Source organism: Puma concolor, chromosome D3, assembly GCF_028749965.1.
Source record: "Puma concolor isolate L17-30 chromosome D3, mPumCon1.1.hap2, whole genome shotgun sequence".
Lineage (NCBI taxonomy): Eukaryota > Metazoa > Chordata > Mammalia > Carnivora > Felidae > Puma > Puma concolor.
This window is the reverse complement of record NC_141678.1, coordinates 92,314,533-92,341,288: the sequence shown is the minus strand read 5'-3', so window position 1 is coordinate 92,341,288 and position 26,756 is coordinate 92,314,533. Positions and strand designations below refer to the sequence as shown.

The 26,756-nt window shown below is 51.5% G+C and overlaps 2 long non-coding RNA genes across 5 annotated transcripts; both read right to left on the bottom strand.

Annotated features, from left to right (window-relative positions):
* Window positions 1-216: 216 nt before the first annotated feature.
* Window positions 217-5,500, bottom strand: LOC147575704 (uncharacterized). 2 transcript variants are annotated; one of them, XR_015242662.1, is made up of 3 exons: window positions 5,256-5,500; window positions 4,579-4,662; window positions 217-4,152 (listed from the first exon to the last, which is right to left on the bottom strand). It is a non-coding gene; the product is annotated as an uncharacterized LOC147575704 (long non-coding RNA). The 2 variants fall into 2 exon arrangements; XR_015242661.1 differs by having other exon boundaries at window positions 4,579-5,500.
* Window positions 5,501-9,413: 3,913 nt separating this feature from the next.
* On the bottom strand, window positions 9,414-26,756 carry LOC147575703 (uncharacterized). Of its 3 annotated transcripts, XR_015242664.1 has the most exons (4): window positions 25,997-26,756; window positions 23,853-24,086; window positions 13,555-13,834; window positions 9,414-10,173 (listed from the first exon to the last, which is right to left on the bottom strand). It is a non-coding gene; the product is annotated as an uncharacterized LOC147575703 (long non-coding RNA). The 3 variants fall into 3 exon arrangements; XR_015242665.1 differs by lacking the exon at window positions 23,853-24,086; XR_015242663.1 differs by lacking the exon at window positions 25,997-26,756 and having other exon boundaries at window positions 23,853-24,967.

The following is a 26,756-nucleotide window of genomic DNA, read 5'->3' as shown; positions in this document are numbered from 1 at the left end:
GTTTTTAATGTCATCTCAAACATGTCATGTAAATGGGATCATCGATCGCCAGGAACCACCAGAAGCTGATGGAGACAAGGAAGGATCCTTCCCCTAGAGCTCAGTCCTGCCTTGACTTCAGACTCCTGGCCCCCAGACTAAGGGAACAGGTCCCTGTATGGCAGCCCCAGAGAACAAACACAACAGAGAGAAACTGCAAACGCGCACCCGCAGATGTACATGGGAATGTCGTATTCATTCTTGAACAGTGGCTCTGCTCCTGGGAGAAAAAACCAGGAGACATTTCACATAGCCATCGAGAGGAACGTGATTAGTATATTATAATATAAGCAGAAAACACAAACAGTCAAAGTGGAGAAATTACAGGAACATACAACAGCATGTAAAGTAAGTTTCAAAGACGACATACCACAGGCCACTATTTTGCAAAGTTAACAATCAACTAGAAATCTACCTTCTGGAATATATGCACACATGTAACATGACATGATGCACACAAGGGAGAGAAGAGCCAGGGTCCCCTCCGCCAGGACGAGCGGGCACGTGGGCTAACACAGTTATTGGCGAGGATCTGGCCTTCGCGCTGTGCCTTGTGCTCACGGGCGCTTACCTCGTTGCTACAAAGACGCAAACTTAAAAAAACACGCACGCACAGGCTAACCGTGGCGATTTTTCATGAACCCAGGATACTGATTATTTCAACTTGGTGCACACGGATCCAGTAAGAAAAAATGAACGTGGCCAAGTCCTCTCACTGTGGGAGGAAGTGGGGAGCCAGAACAGCCAGCAGTCTCTGCCGTGTCCCTGTCACCCAATACTTGGGTTATTTCTGCCTTCATCTCGTGGAGCGCATGCTGCTGGGGTGACGCCACGTACTCACCCCCGCGTCCCCCTCAGGGTCGACTACGCGCACAGATGTGACGGGGCTGGAGCCAAGCCCGTCTGAACAGCGCCGCCCACTCGTGTTCCCGCCAGGAGCACACGCGGGCCGCTTCCCAGACCTTTGGTAGCTGGGCGTTACGGTGTAGGGGAAGCCTGCTGTCTGTAGAGCCCGCCAAGGTGCAGAACACAACACAGTTTTTGCACGTTTCTTTAGCAGTTTGTGAATCAGGGTATTTTCCATTCGTTCACCGGCCTTTTGCACTCTTTCTTTTGCGAATACTTGTTCAGATCTTAATCTACTTTTCTTTTGGAGCAGAGTTATTGGGCTGCCTTTTCTCAGCGGTCTGTAAGAGTATTTTATGTACTGATCACCAAAAACACTGCTGTAGATACTAATTAGCAATTCATTCGAACTTCATTGCCTCCCACGGGTAAACTGGGTACAACATCTCTAAGCCGCGAAGATGCTGGGCCCCGCTTCCTCTATTCACTGCTGGTCCAGAAACACTCGTGTGTCTCCGGCATGCTCCCAGGGCAGCAGGGCACACACGGGGGGCGGGGGGGGGGGGGGTTGGGGACAGGAGCCTCTGGACAAGCGTCTCTTCTCGCTCCACCCTGCTCCTCGCCCATCTTCTCCGCCGTACAAAGAGCATGAAGACTTCTGCAGGGATCAACAAGCCACGCATTATGCTTTAAGAATTATTTGACATTTCAACTGCCCTCAAGTGTGAATGAGCTCTATTGTGCACAGGGTCAAATTCGTCACGAGCTCTCAGGCTGTCCTGGTTAGAAGCCTGTTCTCCATTTTCGTCTACATATCACAAGCAGTTTCCTCTTGGAGTCTGAAGACAACGGTCCAGTGTTACACCCAGAAAAAACCTATTTGTGCACAGTGCCCACATGGATGAATCACTCACCCTCCTTAAGTCAGACTCTGTGCAGATGTAACGATCCCTCAGAGGTGTCCTTCCCGAACGGTTTCCCTGCAGTCCCCGTTAATAATCAGCGGGAGGCCCGGTGCCACAGAGGAAATGGGTGGACACGTGCAGCACAAAACAGAGCAGGAGAGAAAGGCCAAGTTCAGAAGCACAGGTGAAAATCTGTCACCCTCTGTGGGTCAGCAGGTGACCCTTTTAGAAGAGACAGCCATGTATTTTCATTTCTTCCCAAATCACTTCATAACATCCTATGCGAGAGACACTTGGTTAAATCATTTGTTATTTTTCAAGTAAAACCAAGGTATGTTTGTAACCAGGGGAGGGATTCCCAACTATTGGTGCGATGAAGGTGGGGACCTCGCCCCCAACGTGCCCTGCGAGGAAGCCTGTGCGCAGGCCGCACGGGACGTGACCGCCTGCCGCTTGTGCCTCCCACCCTGTTGGTGTCCAAATGCACTCTTCGTGTCACCTTCTTGTTTCCACCAACTCACGCAGCAAGAGTAAAGAAGGGTTGTCTGCATGACGCTAACCCAGCCCTGAGTGTCCAGAGCTCTCCGGGGCAGACACCGAGGTGCTGGCAGGGGTGGTGGGAGGGGATCCATCCGGGGCATCCCCCGACAAGGGCAGGGGGACACAGGGGACACGGCGAGGGGCAGTTCTCCAGAACTCTCCAAATCCACCCCCCCAAAGGCAAGCCAAGGGCAGAGCAGTCCAGCCAGGGTTCCCTGGCCGTATCTGCTCCGCCCGGAACACACTGGAGGAACTAGGCTCCGGCCGTGGCCCAAGGTCCCCAGCCTCACCCACTTGCCTCTCTCCAATTTATAGGACGCGCTGACCTTCCAGACGTACTTCTGAGGAATGCCTGGCTCTCTGCTGCCGCTACAAAGGTCACATGTCCTGGCACCCACGCGCCTCGGCACCTGCCCAGTCCCAGATGCATCTGTATATTTGCTCTTATCCTCTAAGCAAGGTTACGCAGGCGCGGAGAGGGCCAGAAACTGGCAGTGCGCCACGATCACTTCACTGACCTGCAGCATCTTCCCCAGTGGGGTCCTGGCACTTGCCTGTTTCTTCCTTCTTTTGTAAGACCCCCAGGTTCTGGGCGCGGCATCCATCCAGGGGCTCAGAGTAAACGCCTGCTCCTCTGGCTTCCGGGTCTGCCAGCGTGTGGCAGTGGTGTTAACACGTGTGCCGTGGGGATACTCTGCCCCGTGTCCGCAGATTCAGGTAGAGGCTCACGTCCCCCTAAAACTTCAGACTCAGCCACCCCGTGTGCACCCAGTGCCCGTCACCAGACCCTGCGGTGGCCTGTTCTATTTTGCCTGCGCCCTACATGATACGCCTCCCACTGGACCATGTCCCTGTGCTGGTGGGGGGTCCGTGAGTGGCAGAAGGGCCGTGGGCCCGTGTGTGTTTGATACACGGACGCCAGGACAACGGGGGGACCTCTGCACAGGTGGCCCCTGGTGATACTGCATCATCATAGGACACAGGACAGAGGGGCCTTCGTTACAGGGATGCTCACCGGCCCCTAGGAACTCTAGACAGAGATGAAGGAGAAAATACACCTGTCACTTCCTTTGGCTGTTAGCAGCATCGACTGATGGGCGGATCATACACAATTTAGAACCAACTGGAAAGAAATGTAAGCATAATAACAATTAGGTATCTTTCACGAATTCTTAACTCTGAAAATCAATTCCACCTACTTCCTGGTACCTAAGGCTTGAGGGCGGGTCCACACTTACTCAGCTCAGAGCCCTCAGAGAGGCGGGGGTCGGGAGAGAGCGCAGCTCCAGCTCTCGCTGGGAACCTGTGCCCTCCCCTGGCCAGCTGTGGTCTGTTCGCTCATTCACCCCTGCACACGTTTACCGAGTGCCTCCTGGCGCCCGCAGGGCTCCAGACGCTGGGCTACATCAGCGAGCAAGCAGGCAGGACCCTGCCACCCAGCCGCTTTCCTTCTGTGGGGGGAGACCCAGCAGAAGCGAGACTGAGCGGGGACAAGGGAGCAAGGAGAGCCGGGAGCCTCCGGAAGCCACCCTGCTCAGAGGTGCTCCCCGCGGCTGCCCGGCCCTGTGCGGCCTGGAGGAGTTAGGGGTGCGGGGCCCGCGAAGGGCTGGGCTCAGGGCAGACAGACACAGGCACTTTGCGGGTATTTGGGGCGGAGGGCGGTAGGGCTCACAGGACGTGGTGATGGACTGAGTACGGGGGGGGGGGGGGGTGCGGCCGGTGGCGTGACGAACGTTGAAATCTGACATCACACTGGTGTGTCCGTGAAAGCGAAGTGGAAACATCCCTGGAACTCACACGGCTTGGCCCGTGACGGTGTTGTCTCTCCTACAACAGAAGTCTGCTCTTTTTCACAGAAAATAACTTCAGTGAACAGGTCACAACGAGGTCCCGCAGACAGCGAGCACCCCAATTACAGAACTTCAGAGTCGCCAAGAGCCGTGGAGATGTTCTGGCTGCCCCCCCCCCCCCCCCCCCCCCCCGCTGTAGATGAGGCAACAGATCCAGGGCAGGTGGCTTTCCCAGGACACGCGGCCGCTCAAGGGACAGGCTGACGAGCCGTGACCCACCCCTCCACTTAGGTCTCCGGTGGGTGCTAGGGGGTGTCAATCCGCACCACTCCATTCCGCCCTCACTCTGCCTCCTTCACCTTCACCCCTGGGGGAAGCGGACACTTCTTGGTCCCCTGCCTCTGACCGCGACACCTGCACCTGTAGCCCCATCAGAGGTGACCCGACTCCCTGCCCACCGCATCTGGGCTCGGACGCCGGCTCCATCACTTCCCGGGGTGACCTTGAGCGAGCCGCTAACGTTGTGTTTTCCGTGATCCCATCTAACAGACAGGAGGGGGTGAGGGTCTGGACTGGGGATTAAACGAGCTCGTCCCGGCCTTAACCCTTGTCCTTCACACAACAGCCCGAACCCCCAGGTCCAGCCAGACTCCCCAGCTCACACCCGAGGAACGGTGGGAGTGGTGGCAGACCCTCCTCCCCCGCTCTCCTCGTTCTCGCTCGGGCACCTCACGCCGTGAAGGGCATCAGGGCCCGGGTGCCCGCCTGCGACATTCCTCCACAGTCCGTGTCCAGATGCGGCACAATCTTAAGTCAGTTTAACTAGGAGTCAGGTAACGGAGCTCCGTACAAGGGAAAAACAGCGACGGGGTAGGCACGCAAACATGCCCGTGTATGTGTGCACATGTGTGCGTGTGCTCGTGTGTGCGTGCGCCCGTGGGGTGGTGAAAGACGGGACGTGGGGGTGTGTGATGCGATGCTTTTGGGAAACGCCACTATTTTCTCTTTCCCTAAAGGGCAGCATTTTAAGAATCAAAAAAATGGAGGAGGAAATAATGAAAGAAATAACACCAGAAAAGTCCCCCAAATTGAAGGCCACGAGGTCCAGATTGAAAGAACCCAACAAATGACTTACATCAAGGACATCACCATGCAATTTAAGAACGGTGGTGATAAAGGCAGGATCCAGGATTTCCCGAGAGGAAAGAGAAAGGAAAAAAACACGAGTCACTTTTTAAAAGTTCGGAAATCAAGATGGCATTGAATTTCCCCAAGACAAGAACGGACCGATGTCCTCAAAATTCTGAAGAGAAACCATTCACATCTAGTGTTGGATCTCCGAGGGAACTGTTGTTAGGCATGACACAACAAAGACACATTTGAACAAAGACACATTTGAACACGCCGGGCTCCTGGTGACTTCAAGTCTCCCAAAGATCTTCTCCGGCAAAATGGAAGAACAAACAGTCAAAATTATGGGAAGAAGAAAGAAAAACTAATTGCGAAAAGGGACGATGTTAAGAAATAGTGGGATAGGGGCGCCTGGGTGGCGCAGTCGGTTAAGCGTCCGACTTCAGCCAGGTCACGATCTCGCGGTCCGGGAGTTCGAGCCCCGCGTCAGGCTCTGGGCTGATGGCTCGGAGCCTGGAGCCTGTTTCCGATTCGGTGTCTCCCTCTCTCTCTGCCCCTCCCCCGTTCATGCTCTGTCTCTCTCTGTCTCAAAAATAAATAAACGTTAAAAAAAATTTTTTTTTAAAAATAAAAAAATAAAAATAGTGGGATAAATATCAGAAGCAAAGGCTAACTGACACACTTTTCTCACACACAAACTCACTCTCGTATACACACATTCTCACACATGCCTTCTGACATTCACTCACACGTGTTCTCTCTCACTCACAACCTCACAACCACTGACTCACACACTCTCCCACATACACTCTCACACTCATTCTCACACACAATCCCTTACACGATTCTCTCACACATTTGTTCACATACACTCTCATACGCGTTCTCTCACACCTTTTACGCACATCTCCTTACAGACTCACACATATTTTCACGCTCTCACACACATTTGCTCTCACGCACAATTATGACCACTCTCTCACATACACACCTGTCCACACATACTCTCTCTCACATTCTTGTGCTTTCACATGCACTCTAACAACTTTCTTTCAAATACACTCTCACACATATTTTCTCACATTTTCACATTCTCTTCTATAATCACACACACGCACCCTCACACAATATTCTCACATCCTCACACTTATACTCACATACTCTTTCACACGTTCTCTCACGTATTTCAACATACTTACACTTAATTCTCACATTCACAACTCCTACAAGCATTTTCACACAGGCAACCACACACCTTCTGGTACACACTCTCAAATTCCTTCACACGCACCCTCTTACACATATTCTCTCACAACTCTCCTACATTCTCATTCACTTTTGCACACACAACCCCACTCACAGCCTATTTCACACACATTACCACACACACACTCTCAAACACGTGGTATCTCACATTTTCTCATATTCTCAAATACACACCCTTACGTAATTCTCACAATTCTCTCACATTCAACACACAATTGTCTCACGCATATTCTCTCACATGCACAATACACAGCATGTCACACACACACCATCACAGTCTCTCATACATACTTTCTCACAAATATTTTCACCCATCCTCACATATATGCTATCGCACATATATATTCTCTTCTACTACTCTCATAGTCTCTCACAGTCTCACAATTCCCTTTCACGCAGATGCTCTCACAAGCATTTTCAGTCACACACACAGTCTCTCATATACTCTATCACATACACATCCTCTGTCTCACATTCTTACATTTTTTGCACTCTTTTACACACATTCTCACATTTAATTTCACACACGTTTTCCAACAAACTCACATTTTTGCACACACATTCTCACATTCTTTTCCATTCTTGCACACACACTCACCTCACACTCACCTTTTCACATACGTTACCACACACAGTCTCTCACACATTTTCTCACATCCACATTATCTCACACACATGCACACAAAGTATCTCACATTTTTTCACATTCTTACAAACTCTTACATAATCCTCTCTCTCGCACATTCAACACATAATTCTGTCTCACACACATTCGCCCACAGGCACTCTCACAATCATTCTCTCACACGCACAATACACATGATCTCTCCCGCACACACCCTCAGTCTCTCATACACACATTTTCTCACATATTTCCACTTACACATCCTCTCAGATACATGCCATTGCACACACACATTCTCTTATACAACTTTCATTCTTTCCCACACTCTCACAATTCCATTTTACACAGCTCCCACACACTTTCACACCCTCTCACATACCTACACGTGTACATACTCTTTTATACAGTCTCTCACACATTTAATTTCACACACATTTTCTAACAGACTCTCACATTCTCTCTGTCTCACACACACACACACACACACACACACGAACTCTCTCTCACACATACATTCTTTCTCTTGCATCTTATCCCAGATTCTCCTCTATCTGCAATTTTAGGGATACCACAGCTCTTCAGTTCAATGTTACATTTCCTGGCACATACTCAAGTAAAAGAGACTGTCCCAAATCCAGGCCGTGAAGACTATATTTGGTCCTTCTTGGGCCAGGGGCCCAGTCCTGACCCAATCACCTGCCATCTGAGAGCTGTGGTTAATTTTAATAAACAGGGGTCCGTGAGTGAGGAGGCTGAGAAAAAAAGGTTGCTGAGAAACAAGCAGACTCTACCATAAAGCTGCACGCTGGCGTCACCGAACACGTACTGGAGCTCTGATTACGTGTGAGACACAGGATGGGACCTGTGCACACTCTGTTCTATCCTCAAGAGACGGACAGTCTATTTGGCAAGACACAGAATAGGATAATTCAAAAATTCAAAAAACAAGGTAGCAAAAATTTCAGTTTGGGGTTAACAAGAGTCCTAGAGGTGGGCGGTGGGGACGGTTGCACATTAACGTGAACGGGATGCCCCGAACCATACACTTGAAAGCGGTTGCCATAACTTCTGTGTATATCTCACCATCACTGTCATCATCACCAACAACACAGCTACAAAAACGGGAGTGGGTGCCGCAGCCAAAAGCGCTACTGGCGTTTCGAGGCCGACGTGACCAGCCAGGGTTTAGACGGGGCCGGCCTCTTGCTCCATTGCCAGTATGAGAATTAACACCTGGCCTGTCCTCTGAGATGCCGAGAGTCACGTCCAGAAAAGAGAACATGTGAAGATACCGCGTGGAGAAGACCCGTGGCTCATGCCGTGAAGCTTCTAGAAACTGAATGCAGCTGTCAGCACCGTGTGGTCCTTCAAGGCGTCAGCAGTTGGCTCAGCTCCTGCCATGCCAAGCCCAACTCACCTCACCAGGCTGGGTCACAATCAGGGGGCCCCGACCAAGGCAGAGCCCTGGAGCGCCTTTCCTGTCACGAGTGGTCTCTAGAGCAGTTTCTAGAAGGTCTCTTGTTGCTGCCAGCCTGACCCTGGCCAGCCTGCAGCTCCTCCCGGGCCCTGCCAGCACCAGCTGTAGGCCGCCAGAGTCCTGCTAGGTCATCCAGACCCTGGACACCGAGGCTGCCTAGGGTTTCTGGCCAGTACTCTGGGTCCCTTATGCGGAGAGCCCTTGCTGGGTGCAGACAGCACCTCACGGTCCCCTGCTCCACAGAAGACTTCTAGCGGCAGGGAGGAGAGGGACCCTGTAGAGAAGCAGCCCCTCACCACCCCCACCCCGAAAGAGGGCAAAGGGCAAAGAAAGAAATAGCTGGGGACACTAGTAAAATCTCATCGGGTCCACACCTTTGACCATCATTCCCTAATCCCCTCTGACAGACAGACAGGATTCCGTCTCCTTGATCACGGAAGTAAAGATACTCGCTCCCCTCCACTCCCCTCCACCACCATAGCACAAGGCACGCCCCAAGGGGCCCTGGGGGTGTGTTTCACACACCGCGTGGCTCTCTCTCACAGCAAGGCGCTCTCTCTGGAGTAACACTTGACAATTACCACTAAATGCAATGCTTCAAGATGGAAAACATTTCTTTTCGTTGGAATGCCTAAAATCTACCTCAAGGGCAAGAAGAAAGAAATAAAAGAGAAGATCATACCAGAACTTCAGAAGTACTCAGAGCAGAGCTTTTCTGGAGTCAAGGTAGAGCCGCATCCTATCGAGACTGACGGCTTCGTTTTGAGGAATACGAAGCAAGAAACCAGGCCAGAAACGAAGCAAGAGATTCTAATTCACCTCCTTTCACGTGAAACACCTTATTCCACAAAGCACAACAGTAAGAGTAAATCCACATCACCTCTGGCAGGAGCGCTGCCGGGAAATCTATGGAAGCTGCCCCGGCAATTTCCAGATAAACTCTCATTAAAAATCTTGATCGGTCCACGATTAAAACGGGCCGCTCAGGAAAATCTGGCATACATAGGGCCTTCTGGAGGATTTAAAGGGCTGCGCAGAAGACATTCTTTTGATTCCACAGCTTTAAAAAGTAGGGTTAGAACATTTCCATCATTTCCATTGCGCCTTCCTCTTACAAAACTATCTTAGAACTGAGAACTTACAGGACGTTTTCTGAAACAAAGGACGCTTTTGTGGGGATTTTTAAGCGGCCATCACAACGGGTACGGTCAGTAGTGCACCAGAAAGATTCCCGAGTCTGTGGGCTGGACGGACCTGCCCGAGCATGGGAGCAAGCAGCACTCGCGGGACTGAGAGAGGACAGAACTTTCCTTCCGTCCTTGACTGTGGAGAAGCAACAGAGGTGATGCCGCAGAACAACCCCCATGGGGTAGAAGGGAAGTCAGAGAGCGAGGTCCGCTGAGGGGCCCGGAGGACAGAGGGGCCAGCTGGACCCTCCCACTGCCCGTTCTGCTGCTCTGAAAGGTCCCTTCCACACTGCGGTCTCCGTCGGATAACCCCCTTTCGCATGGCGTTGATTTTGTTCTTGATGCTTCTCTGTGTTCTCCAAATGTTCTGTAATGAGAAACGTCTAATTTTTAATCAGAAAAAAAAAAAATCAACGAAACACGCAAGCAAACAGGAGACGCGCCAGGGGTCAACGAGCTGTCACTCTCCTTTCTCAAGTGTCCCCTCTTCTTGCCTATAACGTGACAGGAGGGTGGGAAGATCGCTGGTCCCTTCGTCCCGACCGTCTGTGGCTCCGGGTACAGCCTTCCTGTGTAGCACAGAGTGGTGGCGATTTCACCCAGGTCCTAAAGTTCCCTCTGGCTTCTGGAAGGCTCTGCTCCGCCTCCGCTTCTCTTAAGACCACGATTCCTCGGTGTTTCACACCCAACACAACGTGCAAGTCTGCGTCCCACGCCGTTCCCAGAGAACCGACAGACTGAAAAGCCATCTGCCGAGTCATGGTGAGGTAGCAACGATGCTGATGACAGTATGACAGCCTGCCCGAGGAGACACTCGCGTCTTAAGAGGGAGGTCCGGGACATGCCCTACAGGAAGGGCCTCTAGCAGGATGCGTGCTCGCTGAGGGAGGTGCTTCCTGACCACGTGGACCGGCTGTTCTGAGCTCGAACATCATCACGCAGGAGCCCCTCGAGGTAGACTAGCTGCGTACAGACCTCTTGCTGAGCGTGTCTTATGCTCTAAAAACATTTTCAATCCTAATTCCAAATTAGAAAAGGGAAATGAATGGGGCGCCTGGGTGGCTCAGGTGGTTAAGCGCCCGACTTCGGCTCAGGTCATGATCTCACGGTCCGTGAGTTCAAGCCCCGCGTCGGGCTCTGTGCTGACCGCTCAGAGCCTGGAGCCTGTTTCAGATTCTGTGTCTCCCTCTCTCTCTCTGCTCCTCCCCGTTCATACTCTCTCTCTGTCTCAAAAATAAATAAACATTTAAAAAAAAAAAAGCACTTAAGAAAAGGGAAATGAAATTCTTTTATTATTTCTGAGGTTGTCACTTAATGTTCACACCAACCTGGAGAACAACACCTCACTTATTCAAAAGATTATAATCGTTTACGATTCTCTTGGAACCTTCTCCCCTCGTGACTACTTGTGCCCAACCCTCCCACCTCCTAACCTCACAGGCTCATCATGAGGCGTCCGTATGTTAAGCTATTTTGAGTTGGCCCAGCCCTAGATCGGAGCCACATTAGTGACGGCATCAGTCCGAATGTCCTCAGAGGGGCCGCAGGCGGGCCGCTGCTGAGCTGTGCTGCATTGAAACATCTGGAAGAAAGCGGACCCGATTTCTGAGGGCTGCCGTGTGAGCAACAGCTACCCAACCACAAAAGGACCTTCAGGCAGGCGGCCGGGTGACGAGAGGGACCACCTGCCCCGAGGCGCCCCCTAGAAGGCAGACCGCTGGTGTCCCGGGGAACAGACTACCTGTTGGCGGAGGTCTCCACGGCGTGTGGGGGAGGGGGGGACCACGTGGGCCGCACACTTTAGCAAGCAGGGCTGTGCACTTGTTCAGGGGTTGGTTCGCATACGAACTTAAACCTTCTCCCAAATGCAGAAGAGGACCGACCGCCTGTTTAAAACTGGGAACATTTACAACAAAATGGTATCTCCGAGTAAACTAGGTTAACAAAGGTTTCTAGTGTTCGTGCTGTCCGTGGTATTTCCAGATGGAGGAGAAATCCCATCTATGCAACCCTAAATTTTGAGTAAACCTACCACAGAGCATGATCCCACACGTGTGGTCCTGGGAGAGAGGGACATAGATGTCACCCCACGTCTGAACCCCCAGTCACAGCTCCCAACTGAGAGACGGGCCCACAGGTGCCCATGATGGAGAGATGTGCCCTCACGTGTCCCCGATGCAGGGTTGTGCCCGTAAGTGCCCCCGATGGAGGACTCTGTCTGCAGGGGACCCCCAAGCCATCACACCCTCAGCCCGCATTGCTACCGGGTCCCCTCCACCTCTGCTGGCACCAGGACCTCAGAACAGAAGGCTTGTTCACAGGACCCTTTTCGGGACCGTCTGTTACCTCTTAGGAGTTAAAACCCCCCGTCAACGTCCAGATCTGACGGGCTGAGTCCAACAAATCCCAAGAGCACTGCGCGGACGGCCTGGCTTTGCTGGGGCTCTCCCGCACCTCCGCCAGGCCAGGCGAGGCAACCCACGGACCGACGCGGGGACAGGCCCCCGGGACTGTTCACTACCAACCACAGCAACACCCTGGGAGAGCCTGGCGGCCACACCCCCCACACAGGTGCACTTCATGAAGACACGGGAGCACCGGCTCAATTCGGGTGAAAATCTGGGCCAGAAACCACCACGAAGGGGCCGCCACACCTCTTGACTCGGAGGCCACTGTGTGGGCCAGGGCGTCACCCTCACCCAGGCAGGCTGGAGGCCCAGGACAGGCCTCCGGACAGGCCGGGGATCCGCGATTTTAATTCTGCTCTCAGATCGGTCACGGCCCAGACTCAAAGTGGCCGCAGCCATACCAGAGACCTCGCCTCGAGCCGTAAACACTGTCTGTGCCACACGTCCGGGTCCGACCCAATGCTGGGCTGCCCAGCCGGGGCGCACAGAAACGCTGCTGTGGACAGATCCGTGATGGGGAAACTTCCAGAAGCAGGGTTCCAGAGCACGCCAGCCACGAGGGGCCTCCTTCTGGGGTGCAGAAGCGGTCGTGTGTGTGTGTTGATGCAGAACGGTGCCCAGTGTAGGGAGCTCCTTTCTAATGCTTCCCGCTTCTGTAATCCACTCAATGTTTCCTTACTACAATTCCATAGACTTCGCTGAAGAAAAGTCACGTGAGCAGAAGGGAACAAACGAGTAACCCTGGCACCTCAGTGCTCATAAATGGATGTCCAGGGCTCTGGACAGGGCTGTGCGCACAGCTGAGTATGAGGCGACTTTTAAAATTCAGGCCTTACGGCTGCACTGTCACCACGTGCTTGTCCACCCGCTCCTTGATTGTGACTAGTTTGCCAGGTTTCCCCAAATTTTTCTAAACTACCAGGAATTTAAAGACAAAATAAACGAATCATCACCACCCTTAGCTACCTGAAAAATGTTCCAAATGGAAGTGCGAAGACTTCTAATCTTTCTAGTAGCTTCCTTGTACTTTTCAAGCGGGTGCCAGCTATCCTAGATCCAAGTGTGAAGGGGAGAGTCAGCTAGTGATGGTTATGTCTGGTCCACACGTGATGGTCACATCTGGTCTACACGGCTCACCCGGCTTGAGGGAGGACACATTCCTCAGAAGATGGTGTCCACTTCCGCTCTGTCTCCAGCACCTTGTCCGGCCCTTCCTACTGGCCAGGCCCGGGAGGTACTTTTACTCGCTGTGCATGCGCTCTGCTGTCCCACTTACCCGTCTAACTGGGTAGGCTCACTACGTCTCCGGTGTGACCGTGTCCTTTCTCCAAATGACGTACTCGACTTTCCTCCTCTTTCTGAGGTCCTCTCTGTAGAAACTCAGCGAGAGGAGCTGAACGTCACGGCCACTCACTGCATTCTGCCTACTTCCCGGGACAGGCAGAGGTCAAAGACAGCAGCTGGATGTGCGGACCCTCGGCCAACTATGCCCTCAGTGAGTGAGCAAGTCAGGTGCGTGGAAAACAGATCCTTCGTCTCAACCAGAGGATTTGTTCAGCAGCTCAGGGCTCTCGCCCTCTCCCTGGGATCCAGGGCCTCCACTGGGGGAGCATCTGTGAACTACAGGAAGACAAAGAAGAGGTGACGACCCAAAACATACTTGTAATGTATTGTTTTTTTTTTTTTTTTTAAATGTTGCTTTTTAACAACTTCTAACCCATGTTTGCATTTTGGGCTGAGGAAACAGAACTACGTTTAAAAGCAACCGAGATGATGTGTGTATTAGGGTTCTCTAGAAAAACAGAACCAACAGGTAGTGTATGTATACAGATAGCGATTTTAAGGAAATAGCTCACATGACTGTGAGGTTTGGGAAGTACAAAATCTGCGGTAGGACGGCAGGCTGGAGACCCAGCAAGAGTTGATGCTGCAGGCTGAGTCCAACTGCTGGCAGAATTTCTTTTCAGAGGCTCAGTCTTTTCCCATTTAGGCATTCAACTGATTAGGTAAGGCCCGCCACACAATGCAGGGAAATCTGCTTTACTCAAAGTCTATCAAATGTTAAACGACTTAAATGTTAATCTTATCTGAGAAACACCATCACAGAACATTCAGAATAATATCTGACTAGATATTTGGGCCACAACCCAACCAGGTTACCACATCAAATTAACGCTCACAATATGCTTCAGATTATTTTGGGGTACAACTTCTGTGACTTCCAAAAAGTGTCCTCAAAACACAACACTTCCAGGGACATTAAACTAAGTCCTCACCTCACACTGCCCCTTCTCTAGCGGGACCTGGGAGCATGGTCTCTATTTCACCTCCTGCAGCCCTTCCAGGGGGAGCCAGCTCTCACCCTCCTGGCTCTGCTTGCCCTCACCATGCATCCCATCTCTCTTCTCTGCCTGTCTCCCCTGGGCCTTGGGGCATGTTTTTGCGATGCACTTCAAGCCCCCCACTCCTGGAACCCCCGAAGCCTCACCTCTGGACAGCCCACCTTCGCCATCTTTGGCAAGACAAAGTTATCGTGCTTTTAAAATCTCTCTCAGGGTGCCTGGGTGGCTCAGTCAGTTGAGCGTCTGACTTCGGCTCAGGTCACGATCTCGCGGATCATGGGTTTGAGCCCCGCATCGGGCTCTGTGCTGACAGCTCAGAGCCTGGAGCCTGCTTCGGATTCTGGGTCCCTCTCTCTCTGCCCCTCCCCACTCATGCTCTATCTCTCCATCAAAAATAAGCATAAGACAAGACAAGACAGAATAGAACACAACAGAATAGAATAGAATAGAATAGAATAGAATAGAATAGAATAGAATAGAATAGAATCAAATAAAAAAATCAAATCAATACAATACAATACAATACAATACAACACAACACAATACAATACCATCAAATAAAATCCCTCTCAAAATACGTGCCGCCCTGCTTTCTATTCCCACTGCTACTGCCCATCTCCAGGCCCTCGGCATCGGATCGGGGTCTACACAGTGAAATGGCCTCTCATCTGCCATCCCCGCTCCAGCCTCCTGTTCAGGACAGGGCTGTTCTCTAAAACACAGACGCAATCTTGCCATTCTTCTGCTTAAGGGCTTTTGGTGACTTCTGGAGCCTTCTCTGCAATCTCTAAACCTCTCAGCCTCGTATCTGAAGCCACAACACCAGTCTTTTCTTGTAGATCCCACGCTTTTCTTATATTTCCATTATGGGCTGAATTTTGTCTCCTGAGCCCCTCAGGAAAGATGTGTTGGAGGCCTAACTCCCAGGACCTCAGAATGTGACCTTAGTTGGACACAGGGTCTTTACAGGGGTGATCCGGTCTCAATAGGATCACTAGAGTGGGCCCTAATCCACACGACCGGTGCCTTTGCTAAAGGAGGAACTGTGGACACAGACGTGAAGAAGGCAGAGGCCAGGGAGCCTAAGCCCAGGGTCACGGGAGACGGTCAGAAGCTGGGACACAGGCACGAAGCAGATGGCCTTTCACAAGTCCCGAAAACAGCCAACCTGCCGGCACCCTGACCCTGACTTCCAGCCCCGGCGCAGAGTGGGGGGGGTGAGCCGCCCCGGCACTGAGACAACCCTTGCTTCTGGGCCACCTTTTCATTTCTCTCATGAGGTCACGGCTCCACGTGGGTGCCTGTTCACTTCCTCCCTGGACCTCTAGCAAACTTGTATTCTTCAGCCTCAGTTTCCCTTGCTGCCCCGTGCAGGAGAGACCGCCTGAGCTCCTTCCCCACCCCCATGTTCACGTCAGCCCCCACCAATCCACAGGGAAGGACGGCTGCTCATCACGTGGGCCCGAACTCGGAGCATTCACGAGGCCGGGTTTGGGGGCAAAGAGGCTCGGCCGCGTCTCCCTCCCCCAAGCGGGAGAGTCACGGCCAGGAGCCCCCTGCCAGCTTCCTCTCCACGTGCGCCTGGAGCTGCGGGCCAACGCCCGTGGCGCCACGTGGCGACCTGGGACCCGGCAAGATGTCAGGATTTGGATACAGACCCGGGGAAGGTTGACTCCTCGGCTTCATCGGAGCGCCGCACGGGGCTGCCGCGTGCAGCTGAGGACACAGGTCATTCTGTAACTCTGCCAGACCAGGGGACACAGGGGGACGGGTACGGCCAGATTCGATCACTCCCGGGTTTTTGTCGGGACTGCTGCTAAACCCCCAGGCCCTCTACGGTCCCTGGCGTGCCTGTCCTCCCGGAACTTTTCACTCCTTTCCTCGCAGGCTCTACCACTTTGCACACGACTCTTCAGTAAGACGATCCGATTACCGTTTGGTCGTGTGTCTACTGGAGTCCTTACTTTTGCTTCTTTGGCCCTCCCCCAACACGCACTCCCCAAGGCTGGACTCGGAGCCCCGGGAAGACAGGGCCCATTCTGTGCCCATCCTGGTACCTGTGGACACGAGCTCCACGCCTGGCTAACTCGTGTCCTCACCGTGGGGCTCGGTGGCACACGGCACACCGCAGAATCGAGCGGAACCACAGCAAGGTGAAAAGAGAAGAGTGAAAGAATGTGACCTGGATGGTCCTGAGCGGGTCGAGGGTGGAACTGGCAGGGCAGCGTCTCTCTGGGACGCAGCCCCGGGCCCCAGGTACAGCCTCCCCGTTGAACCTGGACGAGACACACAGAACAAGGGTTTTCGGACCCTGGACGATAAGCATCACGGGGCAGAGATCTGTGCGCAAAGGTGGGTCCCACCACTGCCCTCGGCTCACTGCCTGAAGAGACAGGGTGGCCGCAGTGCCAGGAGGGAGAGCCCAAGCAGCGCCCAGCAGTCCTCCTGATGCCAAGTCGGGGAGACTGAGGCACAGAATTCCCAGGTCAGAGTGACAGAGAGGACAGACACACACACGGGTGTGGAGGCCCCACCTCACGGTCTCAGAGGGGTACTGACGAGCACACGCAGGTGAGGCCCAGAAAGAACCACTGGAAAGGATGGGACGGAAGATTCCCGGAGCTCACCCGCAGTGGGGACTGGCTCATGTCCACAGTGCAAGGGGCACTGAGCCTACTCTGGGGCTACCATCCCGGAAGCAAGGCACCTTAGCCCTGAACCAGGCACTCTTTCCGTTCAGCCTAACGATGCTTCAAAGCAAGACCCAAAAGGATCAAACGTTTCCAAGTAATCTGTGACCCAGAATTAAGTTCAAAAATATTGGAAGGAACACCAAAAAACCCAGCACCCAGAATCCAAGTGTTTTTTTTTTTTTACTTCACTTTTTACTATTGAAATATCCCATTCACCCACATGTTCCTGCAAACTTCTCTCTCACATGAGAAGATGGCACCATGGATACACCATTGGGACGTCCCTGAAGTTGTTAAGGACAGACTTGCTTTGATCTGTCTACACTCTCTCCACGGGCTCCTCTGCCAGGGGCACGCATCCTTAGAGAAGACGTCCTATAACAAATGGACACTCACACCTGACAAACTTGAATGGATGAAAATAACAAAACAGAGTATCTGAAATTCTAACTATCCCAGAAAACACGGGAACAGAGCCCGTAAGAAAGTTCTGCCTGGGGGGTGGGGGGGTGCCTGGGTGGCTCAGTCGATTGAGCGTCCGGCTTCAGCTCAGGTCATGACCTCGCGGTTCGTGAGTTTAAGCCCCACGTCAGGCTCTGTGCTGACAGCTCAGAACCTGGAGCCTGCTTTGGATTCTGTGTCTCCCTCTCTCTGCCCCTCCCCTGCTCATGTTCTGTGTGTCTCTCTCCTTCAAAAAAAAAAAAAAAAACATTAAAAAAGTTAAAAAAAAAAAAAAAAGAAAGAAAGAAACAAATTTCGGCCTGGGGTCTTGGCCTCATGAGCACCGATCCTGAGCAGCCAAAAGGAGCAAATCTTGGCGCCTTCTTCTTCATCTTGCCCGGTTCCTACTGCACCAGTCAAGAATGGCCCAGATTTACTATCGGGATAATAAAAAGAGCAAAATAATCATTATAGCATGCGTTTATTTTATAATCATTTGAAAACTGCATCAACCACAACACGGTTGTGTTGTTAATATGAAGAAAGGCGAATATGAAGTCCTACAGTAAAGAAACGTAAGATACTATCACTGTATCGACGGGAAAGGGGTGTCGTCCAGACAACTTTCTATTTCCGGAGTTTAAGTATTGCTCTGTCACGTGGACTTGAAATGTCACAGGCTGTGCCTGCTGCCACCAGTTTGGATGTGCCACAGGGGGGCTGGCCTTTGACAGCATAATCCAAGCAGCACGAAGAAAACCAAGTGCTGAGTCAATAGAAACTCATGCCGAAGTTGTGGTGGTCACACTGGGTGGCTCACTGATACCTCCCTTGGCAACAGTCAGCTGGATTTTTCAGTCTTTCTTCTTTTTCTCTAAGTGACCTCAGCACGAATGATGGAGGGCGGTCTGCATTCAAATGGAGAAACTCTTGATCCTAATGGACAAGATGTCTCTTTAACTCCTCAAAGATGGTTCGACTGGACGTCTGTGGGTCCCACGGAGGGATCCGGGAATGGTTAAAAGAGTTAACAATGGGAAGTGCACACGTGGAGACCACCAACCTGCTGGCAGCATGTGAGCCCAGAGAACGCTCTGGGGTCCCCACCCAGAGTTCCGTGAAGGCCGCGTCTCCTGGCTGTTCATTTCATCCCCTCGGCCAGTCGCCTGCTGGATTCCTACCCCGGAGAGAAGCAAACCAGCCAGATGCTCCCTCCTCTGCTTCACACTGGCACACCCTCCAAAGGCTACTTCTTCTCTGCCCTCACATCCCCCCAATTCTGCAGCTCCTCCCCCCCCACCGCACCTTGATGAGGGACCATAAGGCAGGCTGAGGGCAAAGTACAAGCTGGCACGTCCCTCACCCCCAGGTGGGACAAGTGTGATAGTCCTCAGGCGCTCCTGGCAGTCCAAGGACAAAGGGAAGGACAGAAAACAAATAGTCAAACTGATAAGACTCTCCATCAGTTTACAAATACCTTAACAAATTATAAGAAAAGGATAATCTTATCAATAGCCTAATCTACAGGAACTCCCTACTGTCTTAAGGACAATGGTTTGTGAGAGGGAAAAACCACCTCAGCTTGCCAATCCCTGGGCCTCAGGTATCTCAGGAGTCCTCGTTAGCACATGAACGTCCTTCTGGAGGCCTCCCTTGTGCCTTTCCCTCCCCCAACCCCACAGTATATCACCAGTCACTCCTCACAACCCCAGTGCAACGCTTTCTGCCCACGGGTCCCGTCCCCGTGCTTTAATACAATACGCTTGCACCAAAGATGTCTTCGAGAATTCTTTCTTGGCTGTCAGCTCCAAACCCCACCACAACGCAAAACCTCACCACCCTTGCCCAGCCACCTCCTTGGTGCCTTCTCCACACCAAAGGGAAAGGAATAGTGTTTGAACATCACAAGGGTGCTGGCGTGGGGGAGGGTCTCATCATCAGTCTTTGCTCTCTGTGTGGTCCACACACTAGGAGCCTGTCAAGAATGCAGATTCCTAGGCTTGCCCCAGAGCTCCTGAGATAAGATCCACATTTCCACAAGACACACAGGTCATTTGTGGGCACGCTGTTTGAGAAGCACTGGGCTAGGTGACTCTCCCTACCCTTGGGACTAAGAAATGTTAGTGACTGTGGAACTAAGGGCAATTCTGGGGGGAAAAAAGGCAAATTGGACAAAAATACAATGGAGAGAAAACGAGGAAGAAAGAAGGATGGAGGGAGAGAGGGAAGAAGGAAAGGAGAGAAGGAGGGAAGGGAGAGAACAATTAAGGAAGATGGATGATGGGAAAGGGAGAAAGAAAAGAGAGATGGAGGGAGGAAATGTACATGAATAGGATTTATATTAATTTGCTTATATGGATATGATTCTGAATGATCGAGGGGTGTTAACAATGGCCAAGACTTCAGGTCTAACCAGAAGACGCAATTAGCATTAACTTGTTTTCTGGTCATTCAATTTAATAAGAAGCTTAATAATTGAAAGAGTTCCTTCCTCTTTGCAAGAATTGAGAGAATTATGAAAACAATGGGCCATTACCCTCAGATTCTTACTGCTATCTTCAGAGGCTATTTTTTCCCTTATGTAACTTCAGGTTGGTAACCTTTCCTTCGTATTTGAACAAAAAGGGGGAGTGGGCTACCTCACGATATTGTACTGTGTTTAGAGATGCTGCCTCCCCCATCCCAGTCCAAGGATTTTGAGACAAAAGATCCATTAGAAATGTACCGTGCCTCAGGCTTTCCTTCTCAGAACTGCTGGATCAATGGGTCTAGCACTTCCAAAGAAACAACAAGGCCCAACTATATGCAAGAACATTATATTGATTTATAAAAGATATAAAAAATTTACATGACATGAGATTCCATTTACAAATATGGTTCCATTTACCTCTGAAACAACGAAAGTACCGAGACAGGGAACAAATTACTGGTTGCCAGAGATAAGGAGTGGTGGGGGGTGGGGACGTAAGTGCGGCGCTAAAGGAACGGCAAGAGAGAGTGCTCTGGGTAAGGGAACCGTTCTGTATCTGGATTGCAGTGGCAGTTACATGAAAACACACATGGGATAAAATGGGTTAGATCCCCACACCCACATCTTACAAACATCAGTTTCCTGGTTTTGCTATCGTACCATAGTTAAATATGATACAGCCGTTGGGGGAAACCGGGTGCGGGTACACAGGACCTCTCTGCACTATCTTTAAAACTTGCTGTTAATTGCAGATTATTTCAAAATACAAATCTTGAAAACACTGCATAATTTTACACATGGCATGAGCTCAACCACACAAACAACTGCATTTGGACAAAACAAAATACAGTAAATGCATTCTTTATTATTTTTTACCCAAAAAAGTTAGACACAACCTTCCAGTGCATCATCGACATCATGGAATTACAACTTCCACAGCATTGTTACCTAGTACCGTTGGAATCTGTTTCCTTCTCTGGTTTATAAAATAAAAACCTAGCAAGAAAACGTTAAGTTATTAGTAAGTAACAAAGCTACAGGAAATGTTTACGTTCTGGCTTGGCGAGCCATTCCTCTTTTTCATAAGCCAAACATTTGTCCTGATTTTAAAGCACGTCTTGATGCACAACTGCACGAACACAGAACGCGTTTCTTGTCGGGCACAGTTCATTTTCTATAGACGTGGTGGCATAGAATTAGATAAAAAGTAGGTCAGTTTTACCCAGAAGATTATAACTCTATAGGGTCAAGAGAGATTTCGATCAGATTCATTTCTTACAAGGAAAAGCATAACAAGTACATCTTGGGGGATATGAAATTTCAGATCTGCCGAAAGAAGTAATTTTCTCCTTGTGCCACAAATAGTTCTTTTCTGGATCACATGACCCACAAGGATGTAATGTATTATAGCTGACAATGTGGCCTCAGCCTAGTTCTCAGACCAGTATCTTTTATTTTTTTAAGTTTATTCATGTATTTTGAGAGAGAGAGACAGAGACAGAGAGAGAGAGACAGAGAAAGGGAGGGAGGGACCTTGAACAGGGGAGGGGCAGATGAGACAGAGGGAGAGAGAGAATCCCAGGCAGGCCCCTTGCTGTCAGCACAGAGCCCCATATCGGGCTCAAACTCAAACCATGAGATCATGACCTGAGCTGAAACCAAGAGTCAGATGCTTAACCAACTGAGCCACCTGGGCGCCCCAGGCCAATATCTTAGTGGCCTTCACACTATTACTCTACTGCACTTTTTCTCTATCCGTATATTTTTTTCCTAGTTTGAAGCTCAGCGTACTTAAAATCACAACCTTGTATATAAAAGTCAGCTTTTCTGGGGGCGCCTGGGTGGCTCAGTTGGTTAAGCGTCCGACTTTGGCTCAGGTCATGATCTCGTGGTCTGTGAGTTCGAGCCCCACGTGGGGCTCTGTGCTAACAGCTCAGAGCCTGGGGCCTGCTTTGGATTCTGTGTCTCCTCCTCTCTCTCCCCTTCCCCTGCTCATGCTCTGTCTCTACCCCTATTTACTTAAGAATAAATAAACTTAAAAAAATTTTTTTAAACAGTTTTTCTGAAAACACTACTTTAAGTTTAGTACTCTATTTTCACATTGGTATTTGCAATGCACCGTGAAGCCAGCCACCTTGAAGAGACCCAAGCAGAAACTTGGCCCCAGTTCATATTCTAACTAAGCATCGATCAGTGTCATAGTTCAGAGCTCCACCCGTCTGAATACTAATTTTTTTCCATCCACATTCTCATTTCTCTGATCAGTGACATCTTCCAAACACAGATATTTCAGTAAAAGGTTGAGCCATAAATTTAGTCAGCTCTGTTTCAGTTATCTGTGCCTTCCAAATTTTCTTTGACACAAATTGCAACAATTGCAGTGTTTAGAACACGCTGGGATCTTTTATTGCCTGGCTCTTATCACAAATGTCTGCCCCAAAACGTGCTTATGAAGGGCATTCCCAAGGAACAAATTAATGTTGCTCTAGTCCTCCCTAGATTTGGTACATCTGTTTTGCATTCCATCATAATTTAAAAATTTTAGGGTAGGCAATGTTCTGGTGCAGTCAAATTGCCAGGGGACTCCACAAAGCCCTGAATGCTGCCAGGCCGTTTGAAATAACATGTCAGTGAGTTTGGAAAGACCTACTTTTAAAATACAAATGGGGTGAAAGAGACTTCATTCGCTCTGAGTCAGGTCCAACAAATGAGGCAAAAGAGGACCATCAAAGACTCTGAAAGCAACAGAGCACTGAGGCACCTACAGCCGGACTCCCCCCAGAACTGCAGGTACTTGGGTGGAAAGCCCTATATTTACCGCCCGCCCACTCTGTGCCAGGTAGTACGCTAGGAGCTCTGCATACATCATCAGCAGTCTAACGGGCAGATACCGTGAACTCCCTTTTACTAATGAGGAAACAGGCTCAGAGAAAAGTAACATCTAAGGTCTCAGATCTGGCACGCGGCAGAACTGGGATTAGGTCTGGATCTTACGGGCTGCCTTTCTGCTCCTCCTCCTATCCTGGGGGTCAGCAAAGTAGGCCTGGGCGCCAAATCCCACCTACCCTCTCTTTTGGTAAATGAAGTTTTACCAAACTGCAGCTGGGCCGCCTCACTCGGGCACAGCGTGTGGCGGCTTCCGTGCCGCGGAGGAGCTGAGTAGTTGAAACTGGATATTTACTATCCGGCCTTTTGCAGAAAAAAACGTGCAGGCCCCTGCCCCTTACAATGCGACCTTCTCTTTTGAGGTCCTCCTCCGCTTACCTTGTCCTCATGCAGGAGTCCTAGACAAGTATGCAGCAGGTCCTAAGACAGTGGCTCTCGCACGCTCCCAGAGCCAACAGAGACAGCCTCGGGAGGGCCACTTCACATGGTTAAATCACCATCAGTGGGCAAGGGCCCGCACAGAGCTAACCCTTAATTCCCCCCGAGGCTGCTGCCCAGGGACCCCAGCCTCAGACGGCCACTCGCGGATGACCCGTCGTCAAGGCCGCCCGCACCGTAGAAGCACCCGGACGAAGGCAGGCCCGCAGCAATGCTGTCGCATCGGGCCTCCCTTTCTGCCAGACGCCGTGCCCAGAAAGTGTGCAGGTGCGGCCACCTGCCCCAGACGCCCAGGGCCGCGCCTGTGGATGGACAGTGGACTGGGACAGCCGAGGACCACACGTGAGCCTTATTTATGGGTCACTCACTTGTGTCGGTGGCCATTGCTGCTCGTGTGCAGGACCGTTTACATGTGAGTTTGGAGACCGGCCGTCCAGAGATTTATGGCACTTAGCACTTAGAAGAGGAAGCTGTAAAGTGCCTGACAGAGCGGCTCTAAAAATTAAGACTTCTACTTCCTGAATCCACAGGCTGAAAATCCTTAAATCCTGCGGCCTGGCTGGGCTTTCCTCCTTCCGCACTGGACCCGTTCACGTGTAACACTGGGAAAAAGGGACGAGAAGAATTTAACACAATCTTGTCTGTGAACCTTCCTCACTCTTAGTTCTTGAGATGAAGTAGAACGTTCCAGTTTCATGGGAAGCTCATCAGAAGGACATCTGAGAAGGGATGGAGGTGCAGAGAAGAAGTCAGGCATCCTGACAGCAGCCCGCAGTCTCAACATGCTGAAGATACTCTTGGTAAAAGCCTTCTTTGTGTTCAGAGAGATCTGAGACCACGTTCTGTCCTTGATATATACTGACTTGACTTACGTTCTAACTTAGGTCACGTATAAATTCTCTCCGTCTCGGTTTTTCAGCCCACAGCATTTAAGGATTTGGTAAAACAGAGAGCACGGAGCTAAACCTACGACACGGTTCCCTTTCTTTCCCTTTGGCTCTCTCTTCCTCTAAACTGGCTTCGCCAAGGGTAAGACCGCAGGCCTTGGGACATCTGAAGTAACGAAGTATAAAATGGCGGGAGCGTGAGGCTCTGTTTATTTATGGACATCATTGGCGATTCAGCTTCATTGCCCATCGTCTAACCTGATTTTCTGCAACACAGAAGACACTGGCTTGGAGAACTGCTCCTTTCTGGGGTGGGAGGAAGTATTCTATTCTCTGCTGGGTTCTTTCTGCTCCGAGTCAGGCTCCCTCCAGACCTGTCCAGGGCACGGGCCAGAGTGCCTCCAAGGATGCAAGCGTGGAATCAGGTCAGTGTCGTCCACGTGTCAGTTTAGGCGGAAGAAACCCTCTCAGAGAAAGCAACCTGACAGGGTGCGTGGGTGGCCCAGCTGGTTAAGCATCAGATTCTTGCTTTTGGCTCAGGTCATGAGCTCACAGTTCACGGGTTCAAGCCCCATGTTGGGCTCCACAGCTGGCAACGTGGCACCTGCTTGGGATTGTCCCCCCCCCCCGCCCTTCCCCTGCTGTGTCACACACACACACACACACACTCTCAAAAACATCTAAACATTAAAAAACAAACAAACAAAAAAGGCAACTTGACATGCGGATGGAGAGAAAGAGTAAAACAGACAACCCCAAACGACAGAGAAGACACAGGACTGATATCTTGTCTTTGGCAGGCGTTGCAGTTCTTTCGTTTTGGGTGCATTTGATATTGCGGGAACTTCAAACATTCTAAAGGGCTGCAGGCCTGTGAAGCCCAGAATCCGGAAGCCCTAGAAATGACCCAACTTCCCCATCCTGGCCTGACACTCACTACTTCCTTTCCCCTGTCACCTCCGTGTTTTAATGCTTCATAACCCAAGGCTCACATCTTCAACTTTTCCAGGAGATCCTGCTGAAAACAATAGAACCGGAACTATAAACCCTGGAGTTGTAATTTGGGTGTGTGGCCACCAGGTGGCAGTGGTGTCTCAGTCACAGGCTCCAGGCCCCTTTGCGAAATGCTTCTATGAATGGGGCCCTGGGGTCAGGAGTTTACACTGTAGGTATGGACTTCCCCACAAATCTATGAGCAAGTTGAGACTCCAGCAGTGTAAGCCACTTAGCATCTGTGGCTCACGAGCAGTGGCTCAGGATGCAGGCAGAGTCCGGGTAGGGGGGTTCAGGCGAGACTCAGGGTGGCAGGGTGGCTTGGGTCCAGCCTGCCCCCTCCTGCAGGGCACCTGCCCCTAAGGCGAGTTCTTGGTAAATGTTCCCGGCAACGTGCGAGGTTGCTGACCTCGTCCTTCCCCCCCTGGGGCGGGGGGGGGGGGGGGGGCGCTGGCCTGCTGCCGGTGCAAAGGCACGGGGCTGGATGTTCCCTCCCGCCCTCTCCGACCCCACAGCGTGACCCTTCACTGAGTGCGTCAGACGTCCCCGTAAAAAAAGCCCTACCTCCTTCCTCGGAACTAGGTTTAAGGGTTGAAGGTAAAACAGTAAAATTTATCTGGATGAATTCTTACCGTATGGTCAGTATTCCCAGAGCTCATTCAGACACACATTCTAGAAGGTTCCTCCGGTTTCTTTTAGGTTCTTTCCAGCACGCCTGGCTCCCTGCGCCCCCAAATCCGCTCCTACCTGTCAGGAAGGAAGGAAGGAAGGCAGGCGCAGGCGCGGGCTGCACGACGAGGCCGCGCGGGCCGGATGGGCATCGGTCCCCAAACCACGCAGGCGGCAAGCTCTTCCCGCGACCAGGCCAGCCCGGCCCGCAACCGGTCCGCAGCCCCCGGGCCTTCCCGCCTCTGGGGCCCCTCCCCGCGCAGCCGCAGATCGGGGCTTGTGCGCGGCCGCGTGACGTGATCACGAGCGGCCCAGTCACGTGGCCGCAGCCAGCCAGTCCTGGGGCCGCCCGAGGCATGCTGGGTAAACGTGGCGTGTACCTCGGCCGCCTTCGGAGCCGCAGGTCAGTGGTTAGGTCTTTGTTTCAAAGAATTCTGCCGCTGGTTTCTCCTGGGCGGCCCCGCGTGGCGTCCGGGCGGACGGATTCAGGCCGAGCAGAGGGGCGTGTGAGAGCCGCAGAGAGAAACGGGACAGACGTCGAGGACAGGCCTGTAAGAAGAGAACGATCTGGAGGCAGGCCGTCCTGCCAGGTGCCCACGTGGGGTAAGGAGAGAGGGGAGAAACGGATTTGTGGCTTTATTTTTTAGTGAAATCGCTTTTGGGCATCCCTACCGTCCACCGCATTCAAGTGCACACTTTAACCCTTCGCAACCCTTGCTTCAA